This window comes from Somniosus microcephalus, chromosome 1 (genome assembly GCF_052327205.1).
Source record: "Somniosus microcephalus isolate GS21.2 chromosome 1, FLI_Smic_1.0, whole genome shotgun sequence".
In the NCBI taxonomy this organism is placed as follows: Eukaryota; Metazoa; Chordata; class Chondrichthyes; order Squaliformes; family Somniosidae; genus Somniosus; species Somniosus microcephalus.
Window position 1 is genome coordinate 5806718 of NC_140987.1, and position 23825 is coordinate 5830542.

Below are 23825 nucleotides of genomic sequence, written 5' to 3' on the forward strand. Positions count from 1 at the left end.
CTCTCACTGGGGTACAGTTCCACAGACACTGACTCTCACTGGGGTACAGTTCCACAGACACTGACTCTCACTGGGTACAGTTCCACAGGCACTGACTCTCACTGGGGTACAGTTCCACAGACACTGACTCTCACTGGGGTACAGTTCCACAGGCACTGACTCTCACTGGGGTGCAGTTCCACAGGCACTGACTCTCACTGGGGTACAGTTCCACAGGCACTGACTCTCACTGGGGTACAGTTCCACAGGCACTGACTCTCACTGGGGTACAGTTCCACAGGCACTGACTCTCACTGGGTACAGTTCCACAGGCACTGACTCTCACTGGGGTACAGTTCCACAGACACTGACTCTCACTGGGGTACAGTTCCACAGACACTGACTCTCACTTGGGTGCGGTTCCACAGACACGAACTCTCACTGGGGAGCGGGTTCCAGAGACACTGTCACTTACTGGGTACGGGTCCCACAGGCACTGACTCTCACTGGGGTACAGTTCCATAGACACTGACTCTCACTGGGGTACAGTTCCACAGGCAGTAACTCTCACTGGGGTACAGTTCCACAGACACTGACTCTCACTGGGGTACAGCTCCACCACACTGACTCTCACTTGGGTACGGTTCCACAGACGCTGACTCTCACTGGGGTATGGGTTCCACAGACACTGACACTTACTGGGTACGGGTCCCACAGGCACTGACTCTCGCTGGGGTACAGTTCCATAGACACTGACTCTCACCGGGGTACAGTTCCACAGGCACTGACTCTCACTGAGGTACAGTTCCACAGACACTGACTCTCATTGGGGCACAGTTCCACAGGCAGTGACTCTCACTGTGGTTCAGTTCCACAGACACTGACTCTCACTGGGGTACAGTTCCATAGAACCTGACTCTCACTGGGGCACAGTTCCACGGGCACTGACTCTCACTGGGATACAGTTCCACAGAAGCTGACTCTCACTGGGGTACAGTCCCACAGACACTGACTCTCACTGGGGTACAGTCCCACAGACACTGACTCTCACTGGGGTACAGTTCCACAGACACTGACTCTCACTGGGGTACAGTTCCACAGACACTGACTCTCACTGGGGTACAGTTCCACAGACACTGACTCTCACTGGGGTACATTTCCACAGACACTGACTCTCACTGGGGTACAGTTCCACAGACACTGACTCTCACTGGGGTACAGTTCCACAGGCACTGACTCTCACTGGGGTACAGTTCCATAGACACTGACTCTCACTGGGGTACAGTTCCACAGGCAGTAACTCTCACTGGGGTACAGTTCCACAGACACTGACTCTCACTGGGGTACAGCTCCACCACACTGACTCTCACTTGGGTACGGTTCCACAGACACTGACTCTCACTGGGGTATGGGTTCCACAGACACTGACTCTTACTGGGTACGGGTCCCACAGGCACTGACTCTCGCTGGGGTACAGTTCCATAGACACTGACTCTCACTGGGGTACAGTTCCACAGGCACTGACTCTCACTGAGGTACAGTTCCACAGACACTGACTCTCACTGGGGCACAGTTCCACAGGCAGTGACTCTCACTGTGGTTCAGTTCCACAGACACTGACTCTCACTGGGGTACAGTTCCATAGAACCTGACTCTCACTGGGGCACAGTTCCACGGGCACTGACTCTCACTGGGATACAGTTCCACAGAAGCTGACTCTCACTGGGGTACAGTCCCACAGACACTGACTCTCACTGGGGTACAGTCCCACAGACACTGACTCTCACTGGGGTACAGTTCCACAGACACTGACTCTCACTGGGGTACAGTTCCACAGACACTGACTCTCACTCGGGTACAGTTCCACAGACACTGACTCTCACTGGGGTACATTTCCACAGACACTGACTCTCACTGGGGTACAGTTCCACAGACACTGACTCTCACTGGGTACAGTTCCACAGGCAGTGACTCTCACTGGGGTACAGTTCCACAGACACTGACTCTCACTGGGGTACAGTTCCACAGACACTGACTCTCACTGGGTACAGTTCCACAGGCAGTGACTCTCACTGGGGTACAGTTCCACAGGCACTGACTCTCACTGGGGTACAGTTCCACAGGCACTGACTCTCACTGGGGTACAGTTCCACAGGCACTGACTCTCACTGGGGTACAGTTCCACAGGCACTGACTCTCACTGGGTACAGTTCCACAGGTACTGACTCTCACTGGGGTACAGTTCCACAGGCACTGACTCTCACTGGGGTATAGTTCCACAGGCACTGACTCTCACTGGGGTACAGTTCCACAGGCACTGACTCTCACTGGGGTACAGTTCCACAGACACTGACTCTCACTGGGGTACAGTTCCACAGACACTGACTCTCACTGGTGTACAGTTCCACAGACACTGACTCTAACTGGGGTACAGTTCCACAGGCACTGACTCTCACTGGGGTACAGTTCCACAGACACTGACTCTCACTGGGGTACAGTTCCACAGGCACTGACTCTCACTGGGTGTACAGTTCCACAGGCACTGAGTCTCACTGGGTACAGTTCCACAGGCACTGACTCTCACTGGGGTACAGTTCCACAGGCACTGACTCTCACTGGGGTATAGTTCAACAGGCACTGACTCTCACTGGGGTACAGTTCCACAGGCACTGACTCTCACTGGGGTACAGTTCCACAGACACTGACTCTCACTGAGGTACAGTTCCACAGGCACTGACTCTCACTGGGGTACAGTTCCACAGGCACTGACTCTCACTGGGTACAGTTCCACAGGCACTGACTCTCACTGGGGTACAGTTCCACAGACACTGACTCTCACTGGGGTACAGTTCCACAGGCACTGACTCTCACTGGGTACAGTTCCAGACACTGACTCTCACTGGGGTACAGTTCCACAGACACTGACTCTCACTGGGTACAGTTCCACAGGCACTGACACTCACTGGGGTACAGTTCCACAGGCACTGACTCTCACTGGGTACAGTTCCACAGACACTGACTCTCACTGGGTAAAGTTCCACAGACACTGACTCTCACTGGGGTACAGTTCCACAGGCACTGACTCTCGCTGGGGTACAGTTCCATAGACACTGACTCTCACTGGGGTACAGTTCCACAGGCACTGACTCTCACTGGGGTACAGTTCCACAGACACTGACTCTCACTGGGGCACAGTTCCACAGGCAGTGACTCTCACTGTGGTTCAGTTCCACAGACACTGACTCTCACTGGGGTACAGTTCCATAGAACCTGACTCTCACTGGGGCACAGTTCCACGGGCACTGACTCTCACTGGGATACAGTTCCACAGAAGCTGACTCTCACTGGGGTACAGTCCCACAGACACTGACTCTCACTGGGGTACAGTCCCACAGACACTGACTCTCACTGGGGTACAGTTCCACAGACACGGACTCTCACTGGGGTACAGTTCCACAGACACTGACTCTCACTGGGGTACAGATCCACAGACACTGACTCATACTGGGGTATGGGTTCACAGACATTGACTCTCACTGGGGTACAGTTCCACAGACGCTGACTCTCACTGGGATACGGGTTCCACAGACACTGACTCTAACTGGGGTACGGTTCCACAGACACTGTGTCTCACTGGGGAACGGGTTCCACAGACACTCTTACTGGGTACGGTTCCACAGACACTGACTCTCACTGGGGAACGGGTTCCACAGACACTGACGCTTACTGGGTATGGGTCCCACAGCCACTGACTCTCACTGGGGTACATTTCCATAGACACTGACTTTCACTGGGGTACAGTTCCACAGGCACTGACTCTCACTGGGGCACAGTTCCACAGACACTGACTCTCACTGGGGTACAGTTCCACAGACACTGACTCTCACTTGGGTACGGTTCCACAGACACTGACTCTCACTGGGATATGGGTTCCACAGACACTGACTCTCACTGGGGTACAGTTCCACAGACACTGACTCTCACTGGGGTACAGTTCCACAGACACTGACTCTCACTTGGGTACGGTTCCACAGACACTGACTCTCACTGGGGAGCGGGTTCCACAGGCAGTAACTCTCACTGGGGTACAGTTCCACAGACACTGACTCTCACTGGGGTACGGGTTCCACAGACACTGACACTTACTGGCTACGGGTCCCACAGGCACTGACTCTCACTGGGGTACAGTTCCATAGACACTGACTCTCACTGTGGTTCAGTTCCACAGACACTGACTCTCACTGGGGTACAGTTCCATAGAATCTGACTCTCACTGGGGCACAGTCTCTCACTGGGGTACAGTTCCACAGACACTGACTCTCACTGGGGTACAGTCCCACAGACACTGACTCTCACTGGGATACAGTTCCAAAGACACTGACCCTCTCTGGGGTACAGTTCCACAGGCACTGACTCTCACTGGGGTACAGTTCCACAGGCACTGACTCTCACTGGGGTACAGATCCACAGACACTGACTCTCACTGGGGTACAGTTCCACAGGCACTGACTCTCACTGGGGTACAGTTCCACAGACACTGACTCTCACTGGGGGACAGTTCCACAGACACTGACTCTCATTGGGGTACAGTTGCACAACACTGACTCTCACTGGGGCCACAGACACTGACTCATACTGGGGTATGGGTTCCACAGACATTGACTCTCACTGGGGTACAGTTCCACAGACACTGACTCTCACTGGGATACGGGTTCCACAGACACTGACTCTAACTGGGGTACGGTTCCACAGACACTGACTCTCACTGGGTACAGTTCCACAGGCACTGACACTCACTGGGGTACAGTTCCACAGGCACTGAATCTCACTGGGTACAGTTCCACAGACACTGACTCTCACTGGGTAAAGTTCCACAGACACTGACTCTCACTGGGGTACAGTTCCACAGGCACTGACTCTCGCTGGGGTACAGTTCCATAGACACTGACTCTCACTGGGGTACAGTTCCACAGGCACTGACTCTCACTGGGGTACAGTTCCACAGACACTGACTCTCACTGGGGCACAGTTCCACAGGCAGTGACTCTCACTGTGGTTCAGTTCCACAGACACTGACTCTCACTGGGGTACAGTTCCATAGAACCTGACTCTCACTGGGGCACAGTTCCACGGGCACTGACTCTCACTGGGATACAGTTCCACAGAAGCTGACTCTCACTGGGGTACAGTCCCACAGACACTGACTCTCACTGGGGTACAGTCCCACAGACACTGACTCTCACTGGGGTACAGTTCCACAGACACGGACTCTCACTGGGGTACAGTTCCACAGACACTGACTCTCACTGGGGTACAGATCCACAGACACTGACTCATACTGGGGTATGGGTTCCACAGACATTGACTCTCACTGGGGTACAGTTCCACAGACGCTGACTCTCACTGGGATACGGGTTCCACAGACACTGACTCTAACTGGGGTACGGTTCCACAGACACTGACTCTCACTGGGGAACGGGTTCCACAGACACTCTTACTGGGTACGGTTCCACAGACACTGACTCTCACTGGGGAACGGGTTCCACAGACACTGACGCTTACTGGGTATGGGTCCCACAGCCACTGACTCTCACTGGGGTACATTTCCATAGACACTGACTTTCACTGGGGTACAGTTCCACAGGCACTGACTCTCACTGGGGCACAGTTCCACAGACACTGACTCTCACTGGGGTACAGTTCCACAGACACTGACTCTCACTTGGGTACGGTTCCACAGACACTGACTCTCACTGGGATATGGGTTCCACAGACACTGACTCTCACTGGGGTACAGTTCCACAGACACTGACTCTCACTGGGGTACAGTTCCACAGACACTGACTCTCACTTGGGTACGGTTCCACAGACACTGACTCTCACTGGGGAGCGGGTTCCACAGGCAGTAACTGTCACTGGGGTACAGTTCCACAGACACTGACTCTCACTGGGGTACGGGTTCCACAGACACTGACACTTACTGGGTACGGGTTCCACAGGCAGTGACTCTCACTGTGGTTCAGTTCCACAGACACTGACTCTCACTGGGGTACAGTTCCATAGAATCTGACTCTCACTGGGGCACAGTCTCTCACTGGGGTACAGTTCCACAGACACTGACTCTCACTGGGGTACAGTCCCACAGACACTGACTCTCACTGGGATACAGTTCCAAAGACACTGACCCTCTCTGGGGTACAGTTCCACAGGCACTGACTCTCACTGGGGTACAGTTCCACAGGCACTGACTCTCACTGGGGTACAGATCCACAGACACTCACTCTCACTGGGGTACAGTTCCACAGACACTGACTCTCACTGGGGTACAGTTCCACAGACACTGACTCTCACTGGGGTACAGTTCCACAGGCACTGACTCTCACTGGGGTACAGTTCCACAGACACTGACTCTCACTGGGGTACAGTTCCACAGACACTGACTCTCACTGGGGGACAGTTCCACAGACACTGACTCTCACTGGGGTACAGTTCCACAGACACTGACTCTTACTGGGGTACAGTTCCACAGACACTGGCTCTCACTGGGGTACAGTTCCACAGACACTGACTCTCACTGGGGTACAGTTCCAGAGACACTGACTCTCACTGGGGTACAGTTCCACAGACACTGACTCTCACTGGGGTACAGTTCCACAGACACTGACTCTCACTGGGGTACAGTTCCACAGACACTGACTCTCACTGGGGGACAGTTCCACAGACACTGACTCTCATTGGGGTACAGTTGCACAACACTGACTCTCACTGGGGCCACAGACACTGACTCATACTGGGGTATGGGTTCCACAGACATTGACTCTCACTGGGGTACAGTTCCACAGACACTGACTCTCACTGGGATACGGGTTCCACAGACACTGACTCTAACTGGGGTACGGTTCCACAGACACTGGCTCTCACTGGGGAAGGGGATCCACAGACACTCTTACTGGGTACGGTTCCACAGACACTGACTCTCACTGGGGAACGGGTTCCACAGACACTGACGCTTACTGGGTACGGGTCCCACAGCCACTGACTCTCACTGGGGTACATTTCCATAGACACTGACTCTCACTGGGGTACAGTTCCACAGACACTGACTCTCACTTGGGTACGGTTCCACAGACACTGACTCTCACTGGGATATGGGTTCCAAAGACACTGACTCTCACTGGGGTACAGTTCCACAGACACTGACTCTCACTGGGGTACAGCTCCACCACACTGACTCTCACTTGGGTACGGTTCCACAGACACTGACTCTCACTGGGGTATGGGTTCCACAGACACTGACCCTTACTGGGTACGGGTCCCACAGGCACTGACTCTCGCTGGGGTACAGTTCCATAGACACTGACTCTCACTGGGGTACAGTTCCACAGGCACTGACTCTCACTGAGGTACAGTTCCACAGACACTGACTCTCACTGGGGCACAGTTCCACAGGCAGTGACTCTCACTGTGGTTCAGTTCCACAGACACTGACTCTCACTGGGGTACAGTTCCATAGAACCTGACTCTCACTGGGGCACAGTTCCACGGGCACTGACTCTCACTGGGATACAGTTCCACAGAAGCTGACTCTCACTGGGGTACAGTCCCACAGACACTGACTCTCACTGGGGTACAGTCCCACAGACACTGACTCTCACTGGGGTACAGTTCCACAGACACTGACTCTCACTGGGGTACAGTTCCACAGACACTGACTCTCACTGGGGTACAGTTCCACAGACACTGACTCTCACTGGGGTACATTTCCACAGACACTGACTCTCACTGGGGTACAGTTCCACAGACACTGACTCTCACTGGGGTACAGTTCCACAGGCACTGACTCTCACTGGGGTACAGTTCCATAGACACTGACTCTCACTGGGGTACAGTTCCACAGGCAGTAACTCTCACTGGTGTACAGTTCCACAGACACTGACTCTCACTGGGGTACAGCTCCACCACACTGACTCTCACTTGGGTACGGTTCCACAGAAACTGACTCTCACTGGGGTATGGGTTCCACAGACACTGACTCTCACTGGGGTACAGTTCCACAGGCACTGACTCTCACTGGGGTACAGTTCCACAGGCACTGACTCTCACTGGGGTACAGTTCCACAGGCACTGACTCTCACTGGGGTACAGTTCCACAGGCACTGACTCTCACTGGGGTACAGTTCCACAGGCACTGACTCTCACTGGGTACAGTTCCACAGGCACTGACTCTCACTGGGGTACAGTTCCACAGGCACTGACTCTCACTGGGGTATAGTTCCACAGGCACTGACTCTCACTGGGGTACAGTTCCACAGGCACTGACTCTCACTGGGGTACAGTTCCACAGATACTGACTCTCACTGGGGTACAGTTCCACAGACACTGACTCTCACTGGTGTACAGTTCCACAGACACTGACTCTCACTGGGGTACAGTTCCACAGGCACTGACTCTCACTGGGGTACAATTCCACAGACACTGACTCTCACTGGGGTACAGTTCCACAGGCACTGACTCTCACTGGGGTACAGTTCCACAGGCACTGAGTCTCACTGGGTACAGTTCCACAGGCACTGACTCTCACTGGGGTACAGTTCCACATGCACTGACTCTCACTGGGGTATAGTTCAACAGGCACTGACTCTCACTGGGGTACAGTTCCACAGGCACTGACTCTCACTGGGGTACAGTTCCACAGACACTGACTCTCACTGGGGTACAGTTCCACAGGCACTGACTCTCACTGGGGTACAGTTCCACAGGCACTGACTCTCACTGGGTACAGTTCCACAGGCACTGACTCTCACTGGGGTACAGTTCCACAGACACTGACTCTCACTGGGGAACAGTTCCACAGACACTGACTCTCACTGGGTACAGTTCCACAGACACTGACTCTCACTGGGGTACAGTTCCACAGACACTGACTCTCACTGGGTACAGTTCCACAGGCACTGACACTCACTGGGGTACAGTTCCACAGGCACTGACTCTCACTGGGTACAGTTCCACAGACACTGACTCTCACTGGGTACAGTTCCACAGACACTGACTCTCACTGGGGTACAGTTCCACAGGCACTGACTCTCGCTGGGGTACAGTTCCATAGACACTGACTCTCACTGGGGTACAGTTCCACAGGCACTGACTCTCACTGGGGTACAGTTCCACAGACACTGACTCTCACTGGGGCACAGTTCCACAGGCAGTGACTCTCACTGTGGTTCAGTTCCACAGACACTGACTCTCACTGGGGTACAGTTCCATAGAACCTGACTCTCACTGGGGCACAGTTCCACGGGCACTGACTCTCACTGGGATACAGTTCCACAGAAGCTGACTCTCACTGGGGTACAGTCCCACAGACACTGACTCTCACTGGGGTACAGTCCCACAGACACTGACTCTCACTGGGGTACAGTTCCACAGACACGGACTCTCACTGGGGTACAGTTCCACAGACACTGACTCTCACTGGGGTACAGATCCACAGACACTGACTCATACTGGGGTATGGGTTCCACAGACATTGACTCTCACTGGGGTACGGTTCCACAGACACTGACTCTCACTGGGGAACGGGTTCCACAGACACTCTTACTGGGTACGGTTCCACAGACACTGACTCTCACTGGGGAACGGGTTCCACAGACACTCTTACTGGGTACGGTTCCACAGACACTGACTCTCACTGGGGAACGGGTTCCACAGACACTCTTACTGGGTATGGGTCCCACAGCCACTGACTCTCACTGGGGTACATTTCCATAGACACTGACTTTCACTGGGGTACAGTTCCACAGGCACTGACTCTCACTGGGGCACAGTTCCACAGACACTGACTCTCACTGGGGTACAGTTCCACAGACACTGACTCTCACTTGGGTATGGTTCCACAGACACTGACTCTCACTGGGATATGGGTTCCACAGACACTGACTCTCACTGGGGTACAGTTCCACAGACACTGATTCTCACTGGGGTACAGTTCCACAGACACTGACTCTCACTTGGGTACGGTTCCACAGACACTGACTCTCACTGGGGAGCGGGATCCACAGGCAGTAACTCTCACTGGGGTACAGTTCCACAGACACTGACTCTCACTGGGGTACGGGTTCCACAGACACTGACTCTTACTGGGTACGGGTCCCACAGGCACTGACTCTCACTGGGGTACAGTTCCATAGACACTGACTCTCACTGGGGTACAGTTCCACAGGCACTGACTCTCACTGGGGCACAGTTCCACAGGCAGTGACTCTCACTGTGGTTCAGTTCCACAGACACTGACTCTCACTGGGGTACAGTTCCATAGAACCTGACTCTCACTGGGGCACAGTTCCACGGGCACTGACTCTCACTGGGGTACAGTTCCACAGACACTGACTCTCACTGGGGTACAGTCCCACAGACACTGACTCTCACTGGGATACAGTTCCAAAGACACTGACCCTCTCTGGGGTACAGTTCCACAGGCACTGACTCTCACTGGGGTACTGTTCCACAGGCACTGACTCTCACTGGGGTACAGATCCACAGACACTCACTCTCACTGGGGTACAGTTCCACAGACACTGACTCTCACTGGGGTACAGTTCCACAGACACTGACTCTCACTGGGGTACAGTTCCACAGGCACTGACTCTCACTGGGGTGCAGTTCCACAGACACTGACTCTCACTGGGGTACAGTTCCACAGACACTGACTCTCACTGGGGTACAGTTCCACAGACACTGGCTCTCACTGGGGTACAGTTCCACAGACACTGACTCTCACTGGGGTACAGTTCCACAGACACTGACTCTCACTGGGGTACAGTTCCACAGACACTGACTCTCACTGGGGTACAGTTCCACAGACACTGACTCTCACTGGGGTACAGTTCCACAGACACTGACTCTCACTGGGGGACAGTTCCACAGACACTGACTCTCATTGGGGTACAGTTGCACAACACTGACTCTCACTGGGGCCACAGACACTGACTCATACTGGGGTATGGGTTCCACAGACATTGATTCTCACTGGGGGACAGTTCCACAGACACTGACTCTCACTGGGATACGGGTTCCACAGACACTGACTCTAACTGGGGTACGGTTCCACAGACACTGACTCTCACTGGGGAACGGGATCCACAGACACTCTTACTGGGTACGGTTCCACAGACACTGACTCTCACTGGGGAACGGGTTCCACAGACACTGACGCTTACTGGGTACGGGTCCCACAGCCACTGACTCTCACTGGGGTACAGTTCCACAGACACTGACTCTCACTGGGGTACAGTTCCACAGACACTGACTCTCACTTGGGTACGGTTCCACAGACACTGACTCTCACTGGGATATGGGTTCCACAGACACTGACTCTCACTGGGGTACAGTTCCACAGACACTGACTCTCACTGGGGTACAGTTCCACAGACACTGACTCTCACTTGGGTACGGTTCCACAGACACTAACTCTCACTGGGGAGCGGGTTCCAAAGACACTGACACTTACTGGGTACGGGTCCCACAGGCACTGACTCTCACTGGGGTACAGTTCCATAGACACTGACTCTCACTGAGGTACAGTTCCACAGGCAGTAACTCTCACTGGGGTACAGTTCCACAGACACTGACTCTCACTGGGGTACAGCTCCACCACACTGGCTCTCACTTGGGTACGGTTCCACAGACACTGACTCTCACTGGGGTATGGGTTCCACAGACACTGACTCTTACAGGGTACGGGTCCCACAGGCACTGACTCTCGCTGGGGTACAGTTCCATAGACACTGACTCTCACTGGGGTACAGTTCCACAGGCACTGACTCTCACTGAGGTACAGTTCCACAGACACTGACTCTCACTGGGGCACAGTTCCACAGGCAGTGACTCTCACTGTGGTTCAGTTCCACAGACACTGACTCTCACTGGGGTACAGTTCCATAGAACCTGACTCTCACTGGGGCACAGTTCCACGGGCACTGACTCTCACTGGGATACAGTTCCACAGAAGCTGACTCTCACTGGGGTACAGTCCCACAGACACTGACTCTCACTGGGGTACAGTCCCACAGACACTGACTCTCACTGGGGTACAGTTCCACAGACACTGACTCTCACTGGGGTACAGTTCCACAGACACTGACTCTCACTGGGGTACAGTTCCACAGACACTGACTCTCACTGGGGTACATTTCCACAGACACTGACTCTCGCTGGGGTACAGTTCCACAGACACTGACTCTCACTGGGGTACAGTTCCACAGGCACTGACTCTCACTGGGGTACAGTTCCACAGCCACTGACTCTCACTGGGGTACAGTTCCACAGACACTGACTCTCACTGGGTACAGTTCCACAGGCACTGACTCTCACTGGGGTACAGTTCCACAGACACTGACTCTCACTGGGGTACAGTTCCACAGGCACTGACTCTCACTGGGGTACAGTTCCACAGGCACTGACTCTCACTGGGGTACAGTTCCACAGGCACTGACTCTCACTGGGGTACAGTTCCACAGGCACTGACTCTCACTGGGGTACAGTTCCACAGGCACTGACTCTCACTGGGTACAGTTCCACAGGCACTGACTCTCACTGGGGTACAGTTCCACAGGCACTGACTCTCACTGGGGTATAGTTCCACAGGCACTGACTCTCACTGGGGTACAGTTCCACAGGCACTGACTCTCACTGGGGTACAGTTCCACAGACACTGACTCTCACTGGGGTACAGTTCCACAGACACTGACTCTCACTGGTGTACAGTTCCACAGACACTGACTCTCACTGGGGTACATTTCCACAGGCACTGACTCTCACTGGGGTACAGTTCCACAGACACTGACTCTCACTGGGGTACAGTTCCACAGGCACTGACTCTCACTGGGGTACAGTTCCACAGGCACTGAGTCTCACTGGGTACAGTTCCACAGGCACTGACTCTCACTGGGGTACAGTTCCACAGGCACTGACTCTCACTGGGGTATAGTTCCACAGGCACTGACTCTCACTGGGGTACAGTTCCACAGGCACTGACTCTCACTGGGGTACAGTTCCACAGACACTGACTCTCACTGGGGTACAGTTCCACAGGCACTGACTCTCACTGGGGTACAGTTCCACAGGCACTGACTCTCACTGGGTACAGTTCCACAGGCACTGACTCTCACTGGGGTACAGTTCCACAGACACTGACTCTCACTGGGGTACAGTTCCACAGGCACTGACTCTCACTGGGTACAGTTCCACAGACACTGACTCTCACTGGGGTACAGTTCCACAGACACTGACTCTCACTGGGTACAGTTCCACAGACACTGACTCTCACTGGGTACAGTTCCACAGGCACTGACACTCACTGGGGTACAGTTCCACAGACACTGACACTCACTGGGGTACAGTTCCACAGACACTGACTCTCACTGGGGTACAGTTCCACAGACACTGACTCTCACTGGGGTACAGTTCCACAGACACTGACTCTCACTTGGGTATGGTTCCACAGACACTGACTCTCACTGGGATATGGGTTCCACAGACACTGACTCTCGCTGGGGTACAGTTCCATAGACACTGACTCTCACTGGGGTACAGTTCCACAGGCACTGACTCTCACTGGGGTACAGTTCCACAGACACTGACTCTCACTGGGGCACAGTTCCACAGGCAGTGACTCTCACTGTGGTTCAGTTCCACAGACACTGACTCTCACTGGGGTACAGTTCCATAGAACCTGACTCTCACTGGGGCACAGTTCCACGGGCACTGACTCTCACTGGGATACAGTTCCACAGAAGCTGACTCTCACTGGGGTACAGTCCCACAGACACTGACTCTCACTGGGGTACAGTCCCACAGACACTGACTCTCACTGGGGTACAGTTCCACAGACACGGACTCTCACTGGGGTACAGTTCCACAGACACTGACTCTCACTGGGGTACAGATCCACAGACACTGACTCATACTGGGGTATGGGTTCCACAGACATTGACTCTCACTGGGGTACGGTTCCACAGACACTGACTCTCACTGGGGAACGGGTTCCACAGACACTCTTACTGGGTACGGTTCCACAGACACTGACTCTCACTGGGGATCGGGTTCCACAGACACTGACGCTTACTGGGTATGGGTCCCACAGCCACTGACTCTCACTGGGGTACATTTCCATAGACACTGACTTTCACTGGGGTACAGTTCCACAGGCACTGACTCTCACTGGGGCACAGTTCCACAGACACTGACTCTCACTGGGGTACAGTTCCACAGACACTGACTCTCACTTGGGTATGGTTCCACAGACACTGACTCTCACTGGGATATGGGTTCCACAGACACTGACTCTCACTGGGGTACAGTTCCACAGACACTGATTCTCACTGGGGTACAGTTCCACAGACACTGACTCTCACTTGGGTACGGTTCCACAGACACTGACTCTCACTGGGGAGCGGGATCCACAGGCAGTAACTCTCACTGGGGTACAGTTCCACAGACACTGACTCTCACTGGGGTACGGGTTCCACAGACACTGACTCTTACTGGGTACGGGTCCCACAGGCACTGACTCTCACTGGGGTACAGTTCCATAGACACTGACTCTCACTGGGGTACAGTTCCACAGGCACTGACTCTCACTGGGGCACAGTTCCACAGGCAGTGACTCTCACTGTGGTTCAGTTCCACAGACACTGACTCTCACTGGGGTACAGTTCCATAGAACCTGACTCTCACTGGGGCACAGTTCCACGGGCACTGACTCTCACTGGGGTACAGTTCCACAGACACTGACTCTCACTGGGGTACAGTCCCACAGACACTGACTCTCACTGGGATACAGTTCCAAAGACACTGACCCTCTCTGGGGTACAGTTCCACAGGCACTGACTCTCACTGGGGTACTGTTCCACAGGCACTGACTCTCACTGGGGTACAGATCCACAGACACTCACTCTCACTGGGGTACAGTTCCACAGACACTGACTCTCACTGGGGTACAGTTCCACAGACACTGACTCTCACTGGGGTACAGTTCCACAGGCACTGACTCTCACTGGGGTGCAGTTCCACAGACACTGACTCTCACTGGGGTACAGTTCCACAGACACTGACTCTCACTGGGGTACAGTTCCACAGACACTGGCTCTCACTGGGGTACAGTTCCACAGACACTGACTCTCACTGGGGTACAGTTCCACAGACACTGACTCTCACTGGGGTACAGTTCCACAGACACTGACTCTCACTGGGGTACAGTTCCACAGACACTGACTCTCACTGGGGTACAGTTCCACAGACACTGACTCTCACTGGGGGACAGTTCCACAGACACTGACTCTCATTGGGGTACAGTTGCACAACACTGACTCTCACTGGGGCCACAGACACTGACTCATACTGGGGTATGGGTTCCACAGACATTGATTCTCACTGGGGGACAGTTCCACAGACACTGACTCTCACTGGGATACGGGTTCCACAGACACTGACTCTAACTGGGGTACGGTTCCACAGACACTGACTCTCACTGGGGAACGGGATCCACAGACACTCTTACTGGGTACGGTTCCACAGACACTGACTCTCACTGGGGAACGGGTTCCACAGACACTGACGCTTACTGGGTACGGGTCCCACAGCCACTGACTCTCACTGGGGTACAGTTCCACAGACACTGACTCTCACTGGGGTACAGTTCCACAGACACTGACTCTCACTTGGGTACGGTTCCACAGACACTGACTCTCACTGGGATATGGGTTCCACAGACACTGACTCTCACTGGGGTACAGTTCCACAGACACTGACTCTCACTGGGGTACAGTTCCACAGACACTGACTCTCACTTGGGTACGGTTCCACAGACACTAACTCTCACTGGGGAGCGGGTTCCAAAGACACTGACACTTACTGGGTACGGGTCCCACAGGCACTGACTCTCACTGGGGTACAGTTCCATAGACACTGACTCTCACTGAGGTACAGTTCCACAGGCAGTAACTCTCACTGGGGTACAGTTCCACAGACACTGACTCTCACTGGGGTACAGCTCCACCACACTGGCTCTCACTTGGGTACGGTTCCACAGACACTGACTCTCACTGGGGTATGGGTTCCACAGACACTGACTCTTACAGGGTACGGGTCCCACAGGCACTGACTCTCGCTGGGGTACAGTTCCATAGACACTGACTCTCACTGGGGTACAGTTCCACAGGCACTGACTCTCACTGAGGTACAGTTCCACAGACACTGACTCTCACTGGGGCACAGTTCCACAGGCAGTGACTCTCACTGTGGTTCAGTTCCACAGACACTGACTCTCACTGGGGTACAGTTCCATAGAACCTGACTCTCACTGGGGCACAGTTCCACGGGCACTGACTCTCACTGGGATACAGTTCCACAGAAGCTGACTCTCACTGGGGTACAGTCCCACAGACACTGACTCTCACTGGGGTACAGTCCCACAGACACTGACTCTCACTGGGGTACAGTTCCACAGACACTGACTCTCACTGGGGTACAGTTCCACAGACACTGACTCTCACTGGGGTACAGTTCCACAGACACTGACTCTCACTGGGGTACATTTCCACAAACACTGACTCTCGCTGGGGTACAGTTCCACAGACACTGACTCTCACTGGGGTACAGTTCCACAGGCACTGACTCTCACTGGGGTACAGTTCCACAGCCACTGACTCTCACTGGGGTACAGTTCCACAGACACTGACTCTCACTGGGTACAGTTCCACAGGCACTGACTCTCACTGGGGTACAGTTCCACAGACACTGACTCTCACTGGGGTACAGTTCCACAGGCACTGACTCTCACTGGGGTACAGTTCCACAGGCACTGACTCTCACTGGGGTACAGTTCCACAGGCACTGACTCTCACTGGGGTACAGTTCCACAGGCACTGACTCTCACTGGGGTACAGTTCCACAGGCACTGACTCTCACTGGGTACAGTTCCACAGGCACTGACTCTCACTGGGGTACAGTTCCACAGGCACTGACTCTCACTGGGGTATAGTTCCACAGGCACTGACTCTCACTGGGGTACAGTTCCACAGGCACTGACTCTCACTGGGGTACAGTTCCACAGACACTGACTCTCACTGGGGTACAGTTCCACAGACACTGACTCTCACTGGTGTACAGTTCCACAGACACTGACTCTCACTGGGGTACATTTCCACAGGCACTGACTCTCACTGGGGTACAGTTCCACAGACACTGACTCTCACTGGGGTACAGTTCCACAGGCACTGACTCTCACTGGGGTACAGTTCCACAGGCACTGAGTCTCACTGGGTACAGTTCCACAGGCACTGACTCTCACTGGGGTACAGTTCCACAGGCACTGACTCTCACTGGGGTATAGTTCCACAGGCACTGACTCTCACTGGGGTACAGTTCCACAGGCACTGACTCTCACTGGGGTACAGTTCCACAGACACTGACTCTCACTGGGGTACAGTTCCACAGGCACTGACTCTCACTGGGGTACAGTTCCACAGGCACTGACTCTCACTGGGTACAGTTCCACAGGCACTGACTCTCACTGGGGTACAGTTCCACAGACACTGACTCTCACTGGGGTACAGTTCCACAGGCACTGACTCTCACTGGGTACAGTTCCACAGACACTGACTCTCACTGGGGTACAGTTCCACAGACACTGACTCTCACTGGGTACAGTTCCACAGACACTGACTCTCACTGGGTACAGTTCCACAGGCACTGACACTCACTGGGGTACAGTTCCACAGACACTGACACTCACTGGGGTACAGTTCCACAGACACTGACTCTCACTGGGGTACAGTTCCACAGACACTGACTCTCACTGGGTACAGTTCCACAGACACTGACTCTCACTGGGGTACCGTTCCACAGGCACTGACTCTCACTGGGGTACAGTTCCACAGACACTGACTCTTACTGGGTACAGTTCCATAGACACTGACTCTCACTGGGTACAGATCCACAGGCACTGACTCTCACTGGGGTACAGTTCCACAGGCACTGACTCTCACTGGGTACAGTTCCACAGGCACTGACTCTCACTGGGTACGGGTTCCACAGAGAATGTAAGAGCCCTCTCATTTTATAGTCCACTGAGCCACTTTTGAGTGACAGTTCGTACAGGAAGAAGCACTGGAAGGAATATTTCCCTATGTCAATGATTCTAAAGCAGGTTTGCTACATTAAGGTAATTTTTTAAATCTACAATACACAATTCAATGTTATGAAAGAGGAATTTATTACTTACTACAGGCTGTGACAGTGCAACAGGAATCACTGAGATTGGCCATAATAATGGGGGCTTCACCCGGCTTATCACATCTCGGGGCAATGGGGCATTGCGATTCATCACAGGAAAGCTGATAAGAGGAAAAATAAATCAAAATATTTAAACCAACAAGCATTCCAAGAAAATGGGGTCTAAGCATTGGAATGAAAAGAAGACATTGTGGGATCTTGCTGTCAACTGTTTTGTGCTATCTTGGGACACAGCATACATATACAACAGCACAACACAGCTTCGGGTAAGAACTGGACTGCACCTGGCTTTATTATTATATACATCAGTAGTCCACCAGGTGGCTCTATTACACCTCTCCCTCCTTATTGAAGAAGTTAATCACTGCAAATGATCATTGTACATGACTGGCATGGTATACACAACTCTTGGTATACATTTCTCAAATGGAACCCATTTTATGTTTCCAAATTCTACTATAGAATTCTGTGACACATACAAAAGATATGAACTTATTTTCTATATTTACAGATTAAACTTAACCACTGGTTTTCTGTTTCAAGGAGGATACCTTCTTTCTTGAACAGAACTTTCAGATCTTGTTGTAGGACTTTGACTCATTCTAGGCTGAGCCTGTGGAGAATTTTTCTCCAAGGGCTGACCTTGATCTACATTTGGACTCTCTACACGTTCAGACTGTTTGTCTGCCTGACTTGGGCTCAAATTAAATTCTGACTTTGTCTTGGACTTGTTTCTGGTACGTCTGATGTGGGATTTGCGACTGGTACTCTTTGTAACTAGACTATCTGACTCATCAGAATAAAGTGAATCACCCCAGCTTTCAACTCCTTCCACATCTGTAGGTAAGATATGATCAATGTGAACAAACCTAACCTTTCCATGATCAAACATCTTGACCAAATATGTGCGAAGGCCACATATCTTCCAGACTCTTCCTGGTAACCACTTTAACCATTTATGGTGATAGTTCTTCACTCTAACCTTTTGGTTCAACTTCACACTTCTCTCTCTAACTCTACCTTTATCGTGACTCTCTTTCTGCCTTGATTGTTTCTCTTCTACGGACAGTGCTGAGTTTGGCTTTAACAATGAGAACCTGGTTCGTGGCTGTCGTTTGAGAAACAACTCTGCTGGTTTTCTACCAGTGGTGGTATGGTGAGTATTCCGATAGGTAATCAGAAAATGTCCCAGTTTGTGGTCCAACGACAACTGACATTTCTTTGGATTTGGATCCAACATTTGCTTGACGAGGGCACGTTTGACAATTTGTACTGTGCGCTCTGCTGCACCATTTGAAGCAGGGTGGAACGGTGGAACTTTGGTATGTTTCACACCATTTCTGCCCATGAACTGTGTGAACAATCTCACCAAATTGCGGCCCATTATCAGACACAATTTCTTCTGGGAGGCCGTGTGAAGAAAACAATCTTCACAAATTGTCTAGTGTTTTGCTTGTTGTTATTATGCACATCGGAAACACCTCAACCCACTTCGAGTGATTATCTATCATTATGAACAATTGCTGTCCTAGCTCAGCAAAATCCACATGTAACCTTTGCCACACTCTGGGAGGCCATTTCCATGGCTGTAATGGTGCTGATGGTGGTTTCTTGCTCACCGATTGACATGTTGCACACTGACTGACTGTGTACTCTATGGGCTCAATTTTAACTCAGCCGTCAGGCAGGCTTTGAGGCGTGTGGGGGGTTAAAATCGCAAAACCTGGGGGTCGGGACCCCCCCCCGCCTGGTTCCCGACACCTAGCCATTTTAACCCAGGCGTGTCTGATGGTCCTGAATCAGTCCCACCTGCAACAGGCGGGACTGGTCTTTAAGGCCCTTAAACAGCACTAATTGGCCTTTATAATCCCATTTTAACAGGCCCTTGCCTGTATAACCCTTTTCCCACGTAAAACACGCCTGGTGGGGATCACGCCTGTGAAACCTGGCGTCAGCACTATTGGCTTGCTGACTATCAGCTGCAGGTCAACCAGTAAAGAGGAGATTTGATCAGTCATCATTTGCAGGTGGCAGGACTTTGTGGTCTCAGGCCTGGGGCAACTTTTACCAGGCTTAACCTGGTATTGTTGCTATCACGGAGAGATGGTTGAAGGAGGGGCAAGACTGGCAGCTCAATATTCCGGGGTACAGAATCTTCAGGCGAGACAGAGGGGGGTGTAAAAGGGGAGGGGGTGTCGCAATATTAATTAAGGAGTCAATTACTGCAGTAAGGAGGGATGATATATCAGCAGGTTCCTCTAATGAGGCCATATGGGTGGAGCTTAAAAACAAAAAGGGGGCAAGCACTTTGCTGGGAGTGTACTATAGGCCTCCAAACAGTCAGGGGGAGATAGAGGAACAGATATGTAGGCAAATCTCAGAGAAATGTGCAAATAATAGGGTAATAATAATGGGGGATTTCAACTTCCCCAATATTAACTGGGATAGTCAAAGTGTGAAAGGCTCAGAGGGTGTAGAATTCTTAAAGTGCATCCAGGAGAGCTTTTTGAGCCAGCATATAGAAAGTCCTACAAGAGAGGGGGCGGTACTGGACCTAATTCTAGGGAATGTGGCCGGCCAAGTGGAAAAAGTGCTAGTAGGTGAGCACTTTGGTGACAGTGACCATAGTATGGTGAGATTTAAGGTGGTCATGGAAAAGGACAGGGATGGGCCGGAAATAAAGGTTCTAAATTGGGGGAAGGCCGATTTTAATAGGATAAGGCAGGATCTGGCCAAAATGGACTGGGATCAGCTACTTGCAGGAAAATCTGCATCGGAGCAATGGGAGGCTTTCAGAAGGGAGATTGAGATCATACAATGGCAACATGTTCCCGTAAAGGTCAAGGGTGGTTCCAAAAACCACAGGGAACCTTGGATGTCAGGGGATATACGAGAATGGATTAGGAAAAAAAGGAGGGCTTTTGGCAGATACAAAAGGCTAAAGACGTAGGAAGCCCTAGAGGAGTACAAAAAGTGCAGGGGGATACTTAAAAAAGAAATTAGGAGATCAAGGAGGGGCCATGAAATAACACTGGTGAGCAAAATAAAGGAAAATCCTAAGATGTTTTATAAGTATACTAGCTGGGGAGCCCCGCGCTGCGAGGGCAATTTTGGGGCGCGAGGGCAATTTTGGGGCGTTTGGTCTCCCTGCCCCTGTGTGTCCCCCCTCTCCGTGTCATGTCCTCTCCCTGTCCTATCCCTCCCCTCTCTCCCTCCCCTCCCCTCTCTCCCTCCCCTCCCTCCCCCCCCCACCCCTCCCCCACTCCCCTCTGTCCCTCTCTCCGGCCCCTCCGCTTGCCTAGCGCCTGAGGTCCGGTGCCGTTGCTGAGGTCCCCCGCGTATCGCGCGGCTGATGGACGGCCGCTGCGGGCAGCGCATGCGCGGTGAGTGCGGGCGGCGCATGCGCGGTGAGTGCGGGCGGCGCATGCGCGGTCAGTGCGAGCGGCCCGTGGGAGCCGGCAAGGCCGTTAGCGAGCGGGAAACTTCAGGCGGCGCGCCCGTGCTCCGTCCGCGACACCTGAGAGGGGGAAGTAGAGAGAGACAGAGAGGGAAGAGGAGAAGGAGAGAGAGGGAAGAGGAGAAGGAGAGAGAGAGAGGGAAGAGAGAGAGAGAGAGAGAAATTTTTTCAGCTTCAGGCCCCGAGTCCCCCCTGCGCGACGGGGGGGGGTTGCTAAACACAATATAAAACTCAAATAAATTGTTAATTAATTGCCTAACACATAATTGAAATATTTACCTTAGTTCCCTAACACACAGAAAGTGTGGGGGAAAAAATCGTGGAAAATCAAGATGGCGGCCACTCACCTCGGTTCAGAAGGATAAGGCCCGCCCACACACGCACCGATTGGTCGACCGGTCAGGTCACCGAAGCGTAGGATTGGTCAATCGTCGAGTCACTCGACACTCAACTGTAGGAAGACCTCGACGTCACACGGTCGCTAATGAGATGCTAATGAGCGGAACGCTGAACGTTTTTGGGATACCGCGGGCGGGATTTTTGTCCGGCCGAAACGTAAATATGCCTATGACCGGTCCGGAATCGCAAGCTTTCTTTTGAGGCGACGCGCGCGTCGGTACGCTCTGTAACTTCCAAACGTATAGAGACCAGGCGGACAGACAGACAAACAGACAGACAGAAGAGCCGCTTTATATATATAGATTAAGGGTAAGAGGATAACTAGGGAAAAAATAGGGCCCATTAGGGACAAAAGTGGCAATCTGTGTGTGGAGCCGGAAGATGTAGGAGGGGTTCTAAATGAATTTTTTGCATCTGTTTTCACTATGGAGGAGGACGATGTAGACATAGAAATAGGGCGGGGGGACTGTGATATGCTCGAACATACTAACATCGAGAGGGAGGAGGTATTGGCGGTTTTCGCAGGCCTAAAAATGGATAAATCCCCAGGCCCGGATGAAATGTATCCCAGGCTGCTGTGTGAGGCAAAGGAAGAGATTGCGGGGGCTCTAACACATATATTCAGGACCTCTCTGGCCACAGGGGATGTGCCAGAGGACTGGAGAACCGCTAATGTAGTACCATTATTCAAGAAGGGAAGTAGGGAAAAACCGGGGAACTACAGGCCAGTGAGCCTAACATCAGTGGTAGGAAAATTATTGGAAAAAATTCTGAGGGACAAAATTAGTCTCCACTTGGAGAGACAAGGATTAATCAGGGATAGTCAACATGGCTTTGTCAAGGGAAGATCATGTCTGACTAATTTGATTGAATTTTTTGAGGGGGTGACTAGGTGTGTGGATGAGGGTAACGCAGTGGATGTGGTATACATGGATTTCAGTAAGGCCTTCGATAAAGTCCCGCACAGGAGACTGGTCAAGAAGGTAAGAGCCCATGGAATCCAGGGTGCCTTGGCACATTGGATACAAAACTGGCTTAGTGGCAGAAGGCAGAGGGTGATGGTCGAAGGTTGTTTTTGTGACTGGAAGCCTGTGGCCAGTGGGGTGCCACAAGGATCGGTGCTGGGTCCCTTGCTGTTTGTGGTCTTCATTAATGACTTGGATATGAATGTGAAAGGTATGATCAGTAAGTTCGCGGATGATACAAAAATTGGTAGGGTGGTAAATAGCGAGGAGGGTAGCCTCAGTCTGCAGGATGATATAGATGGGTTGGTCAGATGGGCGGAAGAGTGGCAAATGGAATTTAACCCAGAAAAGTGCGAGGTGATGCACTTTGGGGGGACTAACAAGGCAAGGGAATACACAATGAATGGTAAGACTCTAGGCAAGACGGAGGGTCAGAGGGATCTGGGTGTGCAAGTGCACAGATCCCTGAAGGCGGCGGAACAGGTGGATAAGGTGGTAAAAAAGGCATATGGGATACTTGCCTTCATTAGCCGAGGCATAGAATATAAGAGCAAGGAGGTTATGATGGAGCTGGATAAAACACTGGTTAGGCCACAGCTGGAATACTGTGTGCAGTTCTGGTCGCCACACTACAGGAAGGATGTGATCGCTTTGGAGAGGGTGCAGAGGAGATTCACCAGGATGTTACCAGGGCTGGAGCGCTTCAGCTATGAAGAAAGACTGGGCAGATTGGG

The 23825-nt window shown here is 52.6% G+C and overlaps 1 pseudogene across 1 annotated transcript in view; it reads right to left on the reverse strand.

Moving 5' to 3' along the window:
• Nucleotides 1-23825, reverse strand: part of LOC147123904 (uncharacterized) — a 156938-nt pseudogene that overhangs the window by 118373 nt on the left and 14740 nt on the right. Inside the window, exon 2 of the transcript XR_015073188.1 lies at nt 18260-18371. The product of XR_015073188.1 is annotated as an uncharacterized LOC147123904 (transcript). The remainder of the gene's footprint in view (nt 1-18259; nt 18372-23825) is intronic.